At 40.5% G+C, this 15,487-nt stretch overlaps 1 long non-coding RNA gene across 1 annotated transcript in view; it reads right to left on the minus strand.

Annotated features, from left to right (window-relative positions):
• Window positions 1-357: 357 nt before the first annotated feature.
• The window catches only part of LOC131492034 (uncharacterized), a 105,118-nt gene continuing 89,988 nt past the window's right edge, over window positions 358-15,487 (minus strand). The window contains exon 2 of the long non-coding RNA XR_009251806.1: window positions 358-463. This is a non-coding gene — a long non-coding RNA (uncharacterized LOC131492034). The remainder of the gene's footprint in view (window positions 464-15,487) is intronic.

The raw sequence follows: 15,487 nt of genomic DNA on the forward strand, positions 1-15,487 counted from the left end.
CAACATAGGAATCTGGGGAGGACTAAAACATTCAGTCTACAGCAGTAATCATAAAGTCCATCTAGATTTATAGTTACCACTTCAGTTATGATTTGAAATTAAAACCTGTCCTCCCCTCCTCTGCTCCTGTGTGCCTCATACTGGAAGCCTCTTGTCCACAAAGAGCATGGTCAACTTCTCTCTTTCCAACCTAGCGTATTGACTTTTTCCTTTCTATGTTGCTAACCAAGGTTGGCTCATTGAATGGGAAAAGATGTAAGAAGTCAAGAAGGTCACTGAATGGGTAATGTCATTTTATTCTGGGGTTGCTCCTGTCTGGGCTCAATAGATATTAATTACAATGTGACTTTTAAAAAAAATTTTTTTTTCAACATTTATTTATTTTTGGGACAGAGAGAGACAGAGCATGAATGGGGGAGGGGCAGAGAGAGAGGGAGACACAGAATCGGAAACAGGCTCCAGGCTCTGAGCTGTCAGCACAGAGCCCGACGCAGGGCTCGAACTCACGGACCGCGAGATCGTGACCTGGCTGAAGTCGGACGCCCAACCGACTGTGCCACCCAGGCGCCCCATAATGTGACTTTCTTTAATGGGAGATTTTGTGAGTTCCTCAGAGACTACCTCTCTCATTCCCTTCATCGCTGAGGATGTCTTATCTAACATGCACTTGAGAAGGACTACTGTACCTCTGTTTTGGCTTGCTTCCTCCTCAGCTGCTTAGAATAGATTGGTCTGTCCAGCACCATCTGCTGAGCTCCAGGGGCCCCTGTAGACAAGCTCTAAGAATGCCCCAATGCCAGCCCTTCCTCATGCATGGCTCACGTTTGGTACAAAGAGAACAATCCCTCACTACTCGCCCAGAGACCCCTAGGAGTGTGAATCTTCCATAGTAGTCCTGTTTCTTTGCTCAACTTCAGGTGCTGAGACCATGGTTAAAATCCCTGCAATGCCCATGATAGGTCAAGTGTCAGTACTTCATCTACTTCTATTCTTCTTAATCCACCCAAGAGACAACTGTTGGAGTTGTGAGGCTAGGAAAAACACTGCAGTCCTCAAATGACTACCGTGAGCTGCAAGTCATATGGCCCCTCTTCCTATGCCCTATAAATGGGGGAGTTTGCAGGAATACGTGACCATGTACCCGTGAGATTTTGAGGGTGGACATGACAGATTTTAATGCTTTAGTTTTATAGTCTCTATTTCCCAAAATGAGAAGAGTTGCTGTGTGGTTCTTTTATCCAAGCAACAATCTCTCCCTAACTCTTTTCTAATAAAAGCACTTCTCAGTGATCTAGTATCAGAATTTTCTGTCTAAGGCTAGGTTATATTCTAAACAGTCTATTCTATTCTATTCTATTCTATTCTATTCTATTCTATTCTATTCTATTCTATTCCAGTCTCTGTAAGATTGAAGGCAATTCCTGTTGAGTGCAAAGGCAACTTTTTATGTAACTTAGGCATTAATAAAATACTTTCAATCTTCGTTTTTCATAGGTTATTCCCTGAAGAGCATGTGTGTCCCAGAGACCCCTGACATTAAGGCCAGAAGTTGACTAGAAAGAACAGTATTCCTTTTTTATGTATAATTTATGGTCACCAGGGGCGCCTGGGTGGCGCAGTCGGTTAAGCGTCCGACTTCAGCCAGGTCACGATCTCGCGGTCCGTGAGTTCGAGCCCCGCGTCAGGCTCTGGGCTGATGGCTCGGAGCCTGGAGCCTGTTTCCAATTCTGTGTCTCCCTCTCTCTCTGCCCCTCCCCCGTTCATGCTCTGTCTCTCTCTGTCCCAAAAATAAATAATTTATGGTCACCAAATTGGACAACTCCGAGGCCACAATTCATATCATAGTCAATGTGCATGGCCTTATGTGGAAGCCCTGTACATGGTTCTTGTGCTTTTATTTATTTATTTTTTTTGGCAAGAGAATTAAAAAAAAATTTAATGTTTATTTATTTTTGAGACAGGGAAAGAGAGAGACAGCAAGAGGGGGAGGGCAGAGAGAGAGGGAGACAGAATCCGAAGCAGGCTCCAGGCTCAGAGCTGTCTGCACAGAGCTTGATGCAGGGCTCGAACCCACAAACTGTGAGATCATGACCTAACCTTAAGTCGGATGCTCAACTGACTGAGTCACCCAGGAGCCTCAGGAGAATTTTTTAATAACATCCACAAAGTACATGGTGTGTGTGTGTGTGTGTGTGTGTGTGTGTGTGTGTGTCTCTGTGTGTGTGTGTGTGTGTGTGTGTAGTATTGACTACAGATAGGCTTTGAAGAAGCTCTAAATGAAAACATCTCATTGCTCACTAGAATGTAAGCTTCATGACGGCCAGAATGTTTTGTCTTCACTGTATTTTGTATTCGTTGATGAATCCTAAACGTTTAGATTAATTCCTGGTACGTAATAGACCCTCAATAAATATTTGTTGAACATAAAAAAACCATTTTGTGCTTCATTTTCTCTAATAATAGAGAGTTGAAGTGATATTCCCCAGTTCCCATATGAGTCTTGAAAAAATGTTATCTGGTTTTATCCCAAATATTTTTGGAAAAATAAATTTAATTTTGATAATAATTTATGAGGCTTCTAATATGTGCCAGTTATAGTCCTAGGTGCTTTCACGTAAATTATATAATTTGATTTTCCCAATAACTGCAAAGGAAATATGGATATTCCTGTTTTCCCAGATAAGGAAACAATGCTAAAGAGATTTAGTTACTTGCTTAACAATGTACAGTAAATAGCAAAATAAAGATCTAAATATTGGTCTTTTGACTTGAAGTCCAATGGTTTATTCACTCTCCTGAAATGAGTTACAATTTTTATGCAGGCATTCATTTATTTTATTCTATGACATGCTTCATTACATTATATGTCACAAATGTATTTTCCTGTGTTGTAGTAAGAAAAACTCTTTAAACCAGAGGAGAGGAAATATTTAGAACACCTTTCATATTGCCTCTAAATTTTTCTATCTAATCCTCTTCCATTTGATTGAAATGCACTTGAGGCTGGACTGATTCTGGTCCAGATCTGCAGTTCCTATGAATATATTGGAGACGTGGGGTCTGAAGTGGGTGACAGAGTAAGACAGGGTTACATGGTATTGACAGAGGCGTTGTATTAACTAATAAAGGTGACTGGTTGTCAAAGCACCTCTCAGATCTAAGAGTACTTTGAAGCAAATCTGTTTTATTATAACAGGTGGGTGTTAAAGATTCTCTTATGATCATAAAACTTTGGAGCTTCATATCTATACCACAACAAATACCTACTTGGCTTGGCTCCTGGTTGCATCCAAAAAAAGAATTATGACCAGTCATGGGGAATAGCCCAGTTCTGAGATGGAAAGTTGAAGAACAACCCTGATCTTGAAATAGGACTATCAGTGTGCTTCCATTTCAAGATTTGAAGGGTTTTTGAGTCATTTGACAAAGTCCAATGGTTTATACAAAACACAATGAGGGGTCCCTGGGTGGCTCAGTCGGGGAAGCATCAGACTTGGCTCAGGTCATGATCTTTCAGTTCGTGAGTACAGGCCCCGCATCGGGCTCTGTGCTGACAGCTCAGAGCCGGGAGCCTGCTTCAGATTCTGTGTCTCCCTCTCTCTCTGCCCCTCCCCCACTCATGTTCTGTCTCTCTCTGTCAAAAATAAATAAATATTCAAAACATAATTAAATTAAATTCAATTAAATTAAAAAAGAAAACACAATGAAAATGGGAAGTGCTAGGTTTTGTTTCCAATACCCCTACGGATAAGGAATAACCATATACTTTGAATTTTCTAATTCTGGCCAAGTTACAAAGTAATTTGAGCACTAAGTCTGATTGCAAATGTTCCTTCACTATGAAGGATTTCTTGAAATACAGAGGCAAACTTAGATGGTTTATCACCCACACTCACTCCGTATTTCCTTTACTCACTTATCTTATTGCCCTGTAATTATTGGTTTATTTCTCTGTCTTCCATCATTAAATGTATATTAAATGAGTCAATGAACAAACATAAGGCAATCATGTGGCTAGAATATGTTGCTTTCTTAGAGAACTCTGATTTAACATTTGCTTAAGCTATGGTGTATCAAGTGTCTGTATTACAAATATGTCTCAAGGTTTCTCATAAATACAATTCTCTAGGTTTCTTCCCATTTCTAAGTGTGAACAGTGGTAATATTATTTCCCCAGACCAAACCAAAGGGTGGGGATTGCATTGCGTAACGGTAACAAGCAAAGGACCGGTAACAAGCAAAGGACCAGTAACAGCTCTTCTAAGACCAGTGGTTCTCAAACTTCAGAGTGTCCCTGCCTCACCAGGAGAGGTGACAAAGAACACAGGGGAGCAGACTGGTTGAAGGAGGTGGGCTGGTCTATTACTTTTTACCAAATTTCCAGGTGCTTCGGATAACCAATCAAAGATTGAGAACAATATTTCTGGTGGAAAATGATTGAATTATCATGCAACTCCTCTCCCCACTCCCAACACCCTGAGCTGAGAGGGACCCACAAAGGAATAAAAGGAATCCCTGTAAAGGAATAAATAGTGCTAATAAACAATAGTGTTCCCTAACACGTATATCATAAGGATTCTCTAGGTTCTGTACCATTAATAGCCAATCAGAATCCTTCTGAGTTTGAAAGGAAATACAAATTAAGAAGGCTTTCATATTAAGTTCAATGTGTGTGTGTGTGTGTGTGTGTGTGTGTGTGTGTGTGTGTGTGTGTTTCCATAGAATCTCTTTCTCAAATGAAATCTTACCTGGAGTCTAAATATGTAAAACCTGATAGTACTGGAGTTTTTCTGTTTGAAATGAATGTGGTCAAGGGTGAGGTGGGACCTGACCCCTTGCCCCTTTAAATGGCTTTAAAGGACTTTCCCTAAAATGTCTTGGGTTTGTAGGAGCACAGTTTGAAAACCACCAGCATAGTTTAATACCATTTTCCCCATCACATCCTCCTGGATTCTTTTGGGGGATGCAGTTAGTGCTGAAATGGTAAATGATGAAAATCCAATTTATACCTGGTTCTCACATTTAGGAAGGCACCTCTAAGCCAGGAAACTCATGCCAGATCTACTGAAAGAAAAGGCAAGATGAAATTCTTGGCTTAGGTTTTCCTCTGGACAGAAAGAAAAGCGTAAAGAACAACAACACTGAACACGCCAGGCAGACGGGTTTTCATCCTGCAACTGCCAGTTTGGCTCCCTGTTTTCTTCTTCCCCTTTTAGGAGACATGTGTCTTTTTCAAGGGGAAAAGGATAGAGAAAAAGTTCCTTCTGCTATTCCATGTAGGATCTTTTGCTCCCCTACCCTCAGAAAATTACAGCATAACTTTCTGATTGCTCAGATTGGCTGATTATTGCCTTATTGAATGCAATCATTTAAGCCAAAAGTTAATTTTTTAAAATTTATTTCTTTTAATGTTTATTTAGTTTTGAGAGAGACAGAGACAGAATGCAAGTGGGTTAGGGGCAGAGAGGGAGATACAGAATCTGAAGCAGGCTCCAGGCTCTGAGCTGTCAGCACAGAGCCCGACGCAGGGCTCGAACTCACAAGCTGTGAGCCATGACCTGAGAGCCATGACCTGTGAGCCATGACCTGTGAGATCATGCATGACCTGAGCCAAGTCGGTCGCTCAACCGACTGAGCCACCCGGACACCCTAAGCCAAAAGTTAATTTTTTATTTTTACATCTAGATCTTGAGGAAGCTTTTTTTCTTTTAGCTTTTATTTAATAGTGTACATTCCTTAGCCAACTGACTGGGGCAAGGGAATACCTGGTATTGATTATTATTCAAACTATGGAATCTCTGAAAACAGGAGAGAAAAGCACATTTCATACAGCCCCATCGAATTTATTTCAGAAGGAACCTGTCTGGCATGAAGAGTGGAGAGATAATCAAATTTTTTTTGTTTTTACTTTTCATGTAAAAACTAATATTCACCCAAAGAATGAAGGGTGGGAAAGTTTAAGTACAACCAGGATGGGAAGTTTAAGTACAACAAGACAGAATGCTTCTTCAGGAAACTCGCAAATACTCCCTTCATATCCAACATATCCCTTTTACAATGATCTCATAGGATTAAGTCACTAGGGGATAAGCTCTTTAAATCCACTTTCCAGAAAACAATTGTTAGAAGGTTCTAAAAGTGATCCTTAATTCTCTTACTAGGGACGTAGGAACAAGGTTTATTTTTCCTTTTTCAGACAAAAATCTTAGAATCCTTCTGGGACTGAGACATTTGGATGATGTATTGGGATTCTTACTCTATGCACTGTACTGCTTTATTGTCAGTCTTAAAGAAAAATTTGTTCAACTAGCTGAACTGAGGGCTATTTACGGGAGAAAATTCACCCGAGCTCCAAGAAGAACGGAGAGAGAAAAAGAAGCGAATTTCTTATTTGTATTAAAATATGCATCTATAACGGGCGAGTAAAATCCAGTATTTGTGTATTTAGAAACTGGTGGGAACAGGAAAGAAGAGGTGTGGCTGGCTCTTCCCTGCCTCCTCTGTCTGTATTTATGCACGTGGACTGCGAGCCTGCGTGAGTGTGCTCACTGCCGCGTGCACCTTATTGTCCATGTGCAGGCACAGATTTTATGCTAGCAAGTGTCTGTATCAGCCAATGTCAAGTTTTCACTTTCAGAGCAGCACCCAAAATTTTAGTCTTTAAATTCCTAAGCGTCACATACTTCCCAAAATTTCATCTTCCCTGGTTGCTATACCTAGGCTCACACATTGAAAAGGGAGCTTAGAACTGAAATGGATTTTTCCATCATGCCACCAGTTCTGCCCCAATTTGATTTGTGCCTTTTAAAAAGGCAGGCACAATATAAATACAGGAAGCGGTAAGAAAGATATGCAAAATAAATGCAATTCGGTTTGATATTAGACCAAACGGCCTTTTATGTAAAATATATGAAAATAAAAAATGAACTCAGCTAAGTCAGAAATTTTACTTCCAGCATGAGTATATATATACGAGGAAAAATTTCACTTCCAGCATGAGGAAATAAAAAAGATCAAATGGCCCCTTTCTTTGATACAACTCTGAGGTTTTAATGATCTGGACATACTTCGTGCAAAAGAAATCCTCATGGTTCATTATAGGTTGAATTTTGATCAATCTAGAATGTTAAATATAACTGAGTACCTTGGAAGTGATAAGAAAAGAAGATGATCCTATCTAAAATTCTTGGGATATGGCCTAAAAAATCAGTTGAGAAAACCACAGCCTCATCCACAGTTGTCAATGCTCGCTGCCTTCTGATGTGGAAGAAAATCAAGTTAATTCTATTAGAAACTCAGTGTTTGTACCAATTTCTCTTTAAGATGAGAATGTTAAACTATTATTTATTGCCCTGCTACAGGGCCTTAGGAATTTGAAAACGTTTTCACTTCTATTGGAATAAGTTATCGGTTTTCCTGAATGCCAGCGTTTCTGTTTGAAGCAGCATTAAGAAAGAATGCCATGTTCTGATGAAAATCACCGATTCCTATGGGGAGCAGAGAAAGGTGTCTTTAGACAGAGCTAACATGAATCTTCTGGTTTGGAACATGAGGTACCCTGATCCTGGCTAGGTCCTTTTAGTAGTGGGGTCACTTGTGTGGTCCCAGCTCAGCTCAAATACCAAATACCAAATGATGACAATTATGCGCACAGTCTCTCTCTCTCTCTCTCTCTCTCTCTCTCTCTCTCTATCTCTGTCCTTCTAGCAAGAATAAGTTTGCGGGGATGTGGGGGGAGGGGGGCGGTGATGGTTAATTTTATGAGTCAGCTTGACTAGGCCACAGTTTGCCTGGATATTTCGTCAAACATTTTTCTGGGTGTTCCTGTGAGGGTGTTTTGGGATGAGATTAACATTGAAATTGGTGGACTTTGAGTAAAGCCAATGGACTTTACTCATCTCCATAATGTACATGAACCTCATTCAATCAGTTGAAGGCCTGAATAGAACATCAACAACAGCAATAAAACGAAAAACGCATAAAACCCAAAAAACAACACTCTCCCTTGAGCAAGAGAGAATTCTCCTGCAGACTGCCTCAGACTTCCTGGGCAGCACTGGCCCTTCTGGGTCTCCAGACTGCCAGCCCACCTTGCTGATTGTGGACTTTCCACTCCCCATAATCGTGTCAGCCACTTTCTTATGAGAAATTTCTTTATATAAAGAGTTCAGTGGTTCTATTTTTCTGTAAAACTTGGAAGGGGTGGGGGTGAAACTTGAATTTCATTTCTGGGGACTTAAAAACTAATAGTATTTGGCTTACACTGAGTAAATTATGGCTGCCAAACTCCCTGGTCGTTTGATGACTCCCTCATTGGACATAACAAAAGTGGAGCTGATATTTTGTCAGGAGACGTGGAAATCCTAGTTAGGAATCCCTTAATTTTTCCATCCATCCATCCATCCATCCATCCATCCATCCATCCATCCATTTATCCTTCCATTCATTCATTCATTCATTCATTCTTCAAACATTCAATGAATGTTTACTGGTAACTTTCAAGGTGCCAGACAATGTACTCAGCAATGAACATTTCAGATCGCAACAATAAGGAAATAGAAATCATACAGTAGGTTTTACAGGCAGAAGTTCAATATAAGAAATACTAACTAAAATATATAAGAAACTCTATATGGTACCCTAGGGCTCCAGGAGAGCAACCAAGGAAAAACATAGAGATGTCACTGGAGGAGGTGGATGTGGTTCAGCTGCTGGATAGTGGAGATACTGACTTCCTTCTCTAGGCAAGAGCTAGTCTGGAGCTGTTGAGCAACCAGCAGGCAACCCTCTAGAGTGCAGGTGGGGAGCAGCTTCAGCAACTTGGGCATGGCCATGAAGGCTTCCCTGGGGCTGGCTGGGGGACTTTGGGGTCCCTGCAGATAGGGCTGTGGACAGGTTATTCCCAGTCTCAGACTGTGGGGGTGCTGGAGGGGGGAGTGTTTCACATTCTGTCTGGATAACAATGGATGTCCTCATCCCCTGCTCCCATAATCAGAAATCACAGGAAGCCCCTTCCTCCTGTAGTGTCCTTCCAGCACCCTCTAATAAGGTTTAACATCAAGCTCACTTTAAAGGAGACATGCTTACAGGAATTCCACGGTTTGTCATGGAGCATAAATTGAAGGATGCATTGGGAGCTGAGAGGCAATAAATTGATAGCTGGCATGCAGGTGAGTAAGATGCAGTCCCCGGCCTCAAGCTACTCACTGTTTAATATGGGACAAAGACTACTTAATAGGTAGTCATTCAGTAGTATGACAAATGCTATGACAGAGCTAAGTGTGGCATTCTAAGGGAAGACACAAAAGGGACACCTCATCCAGTCTTGTCGTGGTGGAGGATGGGGGTCAGGATCAGCCACAAACCCTCTTTTCCACATTGCTATTTTGGGTCAGAGACTCGTCAGAGTCTACAGTCCCCATAGAATGTCTCCTTAACTTAGGCAAATGGGGTCAGAATTATCCTCCACTAGTGCTGTCTACAAACTACTCAGAAATCCCTCAACGTAACTTTGCTTCTCCCATCCTTCACTGAACGCGGTCCAAATCTTATAAACGTTAAGTTATTTTCATCACCTGATCCAAATCACATTTCTTGCAAAGTATTTAGATGTCTTGGTTTTTAGAATAAAACAAGCAAATAAACAAGCAAAAGAATAAGAGGGCCTTTAAAATCATGAGCTGCCTCTAGTAAGAAGAGGGCTTGAAACTTCCCCACCCCCCACCCTCACTACACACAAACACAGTACGAGAAGCACATGAATAGTTCCATGAGACAATGCCCCACACTAAGCATACAGCACTCCGTCGATGGAAAAGTATTTTCTTTCTTTCCTCTGTTCAAAAGAACTGGGTTCCTGCAAAAGCTTCTTCAACCAGTGAACACTCAGCACCCTCTCAATATAGAGCTTATATTAGACATTATCGTTTCAAATGACATAATATTCTAGAAGTTATAAAGAGCCACATAAATGTCATTGTTGTCATTACATAAGATCATTGACCTTCAGGTTGGAAGATGTTGCTGAAGAGTATTCTTCGAGTGTTCAAGTATAACAAAAAAGACCAATAGGGACTACCGCCATGTTAGACCTTTTCTTTCATTGCAGTTCTACGTCCTCAGACTTGTCGCTAGCTTTTTCTTTTTACTTCCTGGGCTCCTAAAGCTTGCTTTCTTTCTCAGCCAGTCCCAGAATAGCTGCGGTGTCCCGCTCTAAGCATTGTGTTGGGGCAGCATTTTTCTTTTCAGTCATGATGGACTTGTGGGTTGGATGAATCATTCCTCGTCATTTAAGACTCATGATAGAGAGAAAGAAAGCCCAGGAGGGAGCCTCTCCAGGAAAGGAATCCCAAACCACTATGACAAAATACACATCATCATCATCAAATGAAATTTGAAAGTGATTAGAATCACTTTTTCATTTTTAAAATAAGCACATTTCTTTATTCTTCTCTCCTGTAGAAATGATTGGGGAAAAAAAAAGGCACAACTTTTCATAAAGTGATTGTTTTAGCTCATAAAGAATTGGGTGGTCCCTGGTTTAGGAAGGATCTGGCAGCTGATTATGTAATACATCCTTATCACAGAGTGGAAATGACAGCCAACTCTTGTCTTTAGCCTCCAGCTCTCAGAGAAGCCGAGGAAGTTTTGAAGATACCTGCCCACATTGGAGGAGAAACATTTCCCAGAAATCAAGGCATACCTCTTTCTGAAAGCCCCGTGTATGCCTGCATTTCAAGCAAACCCATGAAGTACAGCTTGCTCTCTGTTACCCTTCTCGACCACATTAACTAACAAAGATTTCATGTTACTATTAAAAAATTTTTAAAGGAAAAAAAAAAAAAACTGACTTGTTACTGTCCACATCCCCTGGTAGGGCAATGGGCCAGAAAATACATATAAAACTGTTTAACCATAAAAGATCTTCCTCTCTGAAATCTCCTTTAGGAAAAGCTACATTCGTTGATGCCATAAAATAGCTTTATCTCATATTGCCTTGTTTTCTTTCTTTCTTTTTTATTTTTCCCTTTGCAAGGAGAAAAGGCTATTTTCTCTGAACAGGACAAAGAAGGTTGTCTTCTGTCTCCTGCTTGATGCTTGCCCATGTTTTAATGAAACTGTCAGAAATGAATGCCCAGGCAACCAATTATTTGAGTCCAGCCCTTACGTGAAAATATAGGAAAAAGATAAAACATTAGTTACACAAAGGGAATTTGTCAGATTTCTTAATAAAAAAGCCCCCTCTGTCATAAAAATATCCTTTCCCTCATCAAAATATCACCTGAATGAAGTCATCATGTTTAGCCTGATTGCATTTCCCTCATATATGTGCAGCTGCATTTGCCTCTCCATAAATGTCATTTGATTATGAGAAAATAAACAGGAAGGGACTCAAAGGGAGTCAGTACAGGGCCTGCTTGTTTACCTGCGGCAGCTTTCTTAGCGGCAGAACAAATGTCATGCAAATGGTGCACCAGAAATGAGTTGCCAATCACCCGGGCTTGGCATTCATGATGATTTGCTAAATCATTTAAAGAGACATGCTTTACTAAATGAAAAAATATCAGCGGCAAGGGCCTGTGTTTAAACACGGGGCTGAGTTATTATCCCAGTAGGCCGGAATGAAATGAAGACATCTTCCAATTAAAGCTTGCAGATGAACCCAGACAAACCCCCCTTTTTTCATAAAGACAGGCAGATTATGACTGGGAAAGAACAGGGACAGAGGCTTTCATTACACGCTGATTATGGTGATAAAATTCCCAGCGCTGTGTGTCTGCGGGCCCAACTTCACATTTGAAGGTTTTTAATATAATTTCCTTAGGGTGAAATGCTGAAGATTTATTAAACTTTATGAAGGGCTTACAGATCCAATTTAAGAGGACATATCATAGGGCAAAACTGACAGACGATAAAATACATTCCAACTATAAGAGAAAAAAAAAAATAAAAAGCAAGGAGAAAGTTGAGCCGTGAAACTGTTTTTAAAACATTTTGTTGTTGGTGGTGTTCAAGTGAAATCAATCATTTCCCCCCGTGTTACAGCCTGGTTGCTCCGCTGAAGTTTCCTTCATGCTTTTTACAGAAAGTGGATATTCAGGCCACAGAAGGGATGCTTGGAGAGCTTACCTAATTTTATTTCAAAAAATAAATAAATACAATCACCAAAATAATTTTGAGGTCATTGATTCATAAAAATTCTCGACATTTACAGTTTTTCTGCAACGGAACTTGGATGCCGCTCCCGTTCCCAGCGTGTTACCTTGAAGACATTATGCTGATATGGATGCGGGCCCGTTTCCTCTAACCATTGCATACAGACTCTTGTCAGAAAGATACATTTAGCATCTTCTATTGGCTCTTTTTTCTATCTTCAAAAGTTTGAAAACATTTGTGGAGATTACCCCTTTTTAATTCTTTTCAATTGTTTTGGTATTTTACAGAGAGAGAGAGAGAGAGAAAGAGACAGAGAGACAGCAACAGCCGGGGAGAGGGATAGAGGGAGACAGAGAGAGAATCCCAAGCAGGCACCAAGCTCACGAAGGAGCCCAATGTGGGGCTCGATCCCATGACTCTAGAATCATGACCTGAGCCCAAATCAAGAGTTGGATGCTCAACTCACTGAGCCACCCAGGTGCTCCTTCTCTTTAATTTTTATCATGGTTTCATGAGCCTATGCTCAAGCAAGAGAGAACACAGGATTTTTTTTTTTTTTTTAATTTGAGGTATAAATGCAATATTAGTTTTAGGTGTACAACATAACGATTCAGTATTTGTATATATTGTGAAATGATCACCAAAATACATCTCATTATAACAGGTAAGATTTTTATGTGGGGAAACAAACAGTACAGGACCTGTCTTCCCCTTGCCAGTGAAGAAACGTTTTCTAGGTACCTATACAGTTCAGATAGCTTACAAGTGTGCTCATAACTCAAAATAGGCCGCAGGTTGGAAAGCAGCCACAGGAAACTGATTTCTTCTGTCACCTTTACCTGGGAGGCCTGAGTCCTTGAAATTTGCCTAAATTGCTCTATAGATCAGCTTTCTCTCTCCAGATTTTTCTATGGATTCTCCCTCTCTTCCTCTCTTCCCTCCCTCCCTCTCTTCCTCCCTCCCTCCCTTCCTTCCTTCCTTGTAATAATCGCTTTTTAGATGTATAATTTACATAGTATCACATTTATCTGTGTTAATTGTATAACTCTGATTTTTCAGGTATTTTTATCACCCAAAAACCCCCCATGCCCATGTAAAAACTATCAATTTCCACCCCACAGCCTCAGGCAACCTCTAATACATTTTTTTGTGTCTACAGATTTGCCACTTCTGGACACTTCATAGAAATGTAATCAGACAGCATGTTGTTCCACACAGATCTTTCAGCCATTTTAGGGCTAGGCCCAGATCCCACACTGGCACTTAGTAGGGATTCAATGTATATTCAAGTCATGCCAGTAATAGGTCAAGTCAAAGCAGGATCAGCCCTGTCCTGTGGCTTTTTCACAGTAAAAAACAAAAACAAAAACAAAAACAAAAACAAAAACAACAAAAAAAAACCACCCCAAAACACACAAAAACAAAAACAACTATTAAGTAGCGTTGGTAGAAGTCACTAGAGAGGTGGGAATAAAGCCCCTCAGGTTTTTTTTGTTTGTTTTGGTTTTGGTTTTGTTTTTGTTTTGGTAGACTCAAAGAAAATCAGTATCACTTGTAAAGAATCTATTGTATTTTCTAAAAATCTCTTGCTCCTCATAACGAAAGTCTTGTCTTCACTGATTTTTGCATTGCCCTCTCTCCCAGCTCCTAGGACAAGGAGCCAAACACCTCAGTAGGAGGTAAAATGAGACAGGAAACTAAATGTAACATGTGAACCTCACTCAGATATTAAGTCAGGGAAAATAAACGCTATAGTTATATATTTAGGGATAATTGGTGAAGTTTTAATCCCACAGAATTGAGGAAACAGGATTATATTGATCCTGGATGATTGTGCTTACAATGTCATTGTTTTTAAGAAAAATATGCCAAAGCATTTGGGGGTAAAGAGTGTGAGGTGTGTTGGTGGGTGGGAGAGAGAAACAGAGAAAGACTGAGAGAGAGAGATGTGAAATGTTAATGACCGATGATTCTGGGTGGAGGGTATATTGGAATATTCTTTGTACTATTCCAGCAATTCTTCTGTAAATGCTAAATTATTTCCAGAAAAAAAGGTAGAAAGACTGCAATTGTCTGCAATTGGCAATGGCAGTTATAAATTAAAAAAATAAATAAAGCCTGTCTATTTCTGTGTTTGCTCTTTCCTCGGGCTTGTGCATTTTAGAGCTCGGGCTATCAGAGGAGACAATGATAACATTTATTGAGAGCTCATTACATGCCAGACATCGCTAAGTGTTTTGATTTTTTTTCCCCTTCAAAACAAAAGGTAAGAAAATGGCCTGATCCTAAATGCTTTGTATTTAAATATAACGGCAAGAACATGGGTGCCCCGTAGCTTTCTTTACAACACCTTGAGGGCAACACAAACACACCTAGAGATCAGGCGTGGCTGAGGATAGATGGTGGTCCAATTTTCTGTGGCAGGCTAGAAGGTGCTGGAGCCCAGGAGTTGGTTCCAGGCATCTCAAAGGATATACTTGCAAAGTTTGGTGCATCATTGAAAAGCTAAGAAAACTTGTTTCACGATAATCAAATACTAGCTACATTTAATGGAGACTTACATGTGCCCACTATTACACACAGCATAGGTGTGCAATGAGTGTGTGTGGGTATACATTCTCATTGGTTCCTCACAACAACCTTTTCAGATAGATACTAAGTATCTATCTCATGTCCCAGTGAAGAAATATAAAATGTTTTTAATGTTTTTTTGATAGGAAGAGAGACAGACAGACAGACAGCGAGGACACGTGAATACAAGTGGGAGAAAGGCAGAGAAAGAGAGGCTGAGAGAGGATCCGAAGCGGCTCCGTGCAGACAGCAAAGAACCTGTTTTGGGGCTTGAACTCGTGAACCGCGAGATCATGACCTGAGCCAAAGTTGGACACCAAACGGACTGAGCCACCCAGGCGTCCCATGAATGAAGACATTTAAACTTGCCCAATGCCTCATGGCTGGACAGTGTGAATACGAGACTCAAAGCCAGGTTTGTTTGATAGTACAAATGGCCCTCTACCTCTAATCGGCAGGGCCTCCATTAGCCTATGCATCCAAGTATGAGAAATAAAAACGTGTCCCCTGTTTTCTTTGTAAGGATGGTAAGAGGATTTATGAAACAAATATATTATGGTATGCTTAATGGAAGAAAGAAAATAAAGTTCCTTTGGCAGAGCAACGGAAGCATTGAGCACATGACTGTATATCAAAAGAAAACCCAGTTTTGAGTCTCCTGGCTGTGTTTCTCTCATGTACACTAATTGCATATCCCACAGATTAATAACGGGACAGAGGCACGAAGAAAGGAGATATTGCTTGTTGCCCACATATTGCT

This window comes from Neofelis nebulosa, chromosome 12 (assembly GCF_028018385.1).
Source record: "Neofelis nebulosa isolate mNeoNeb1 chromosome 12, mNeoNeb1.pri, whole genome shotgun sequence".
Classification (NCBI taxonomy): domain Eukaryota; kingdom Metazoa; phylum Chordata; class Mammalia; order Carnivora; family Felidae; genus Neofelis; species Neofelis nebulosa.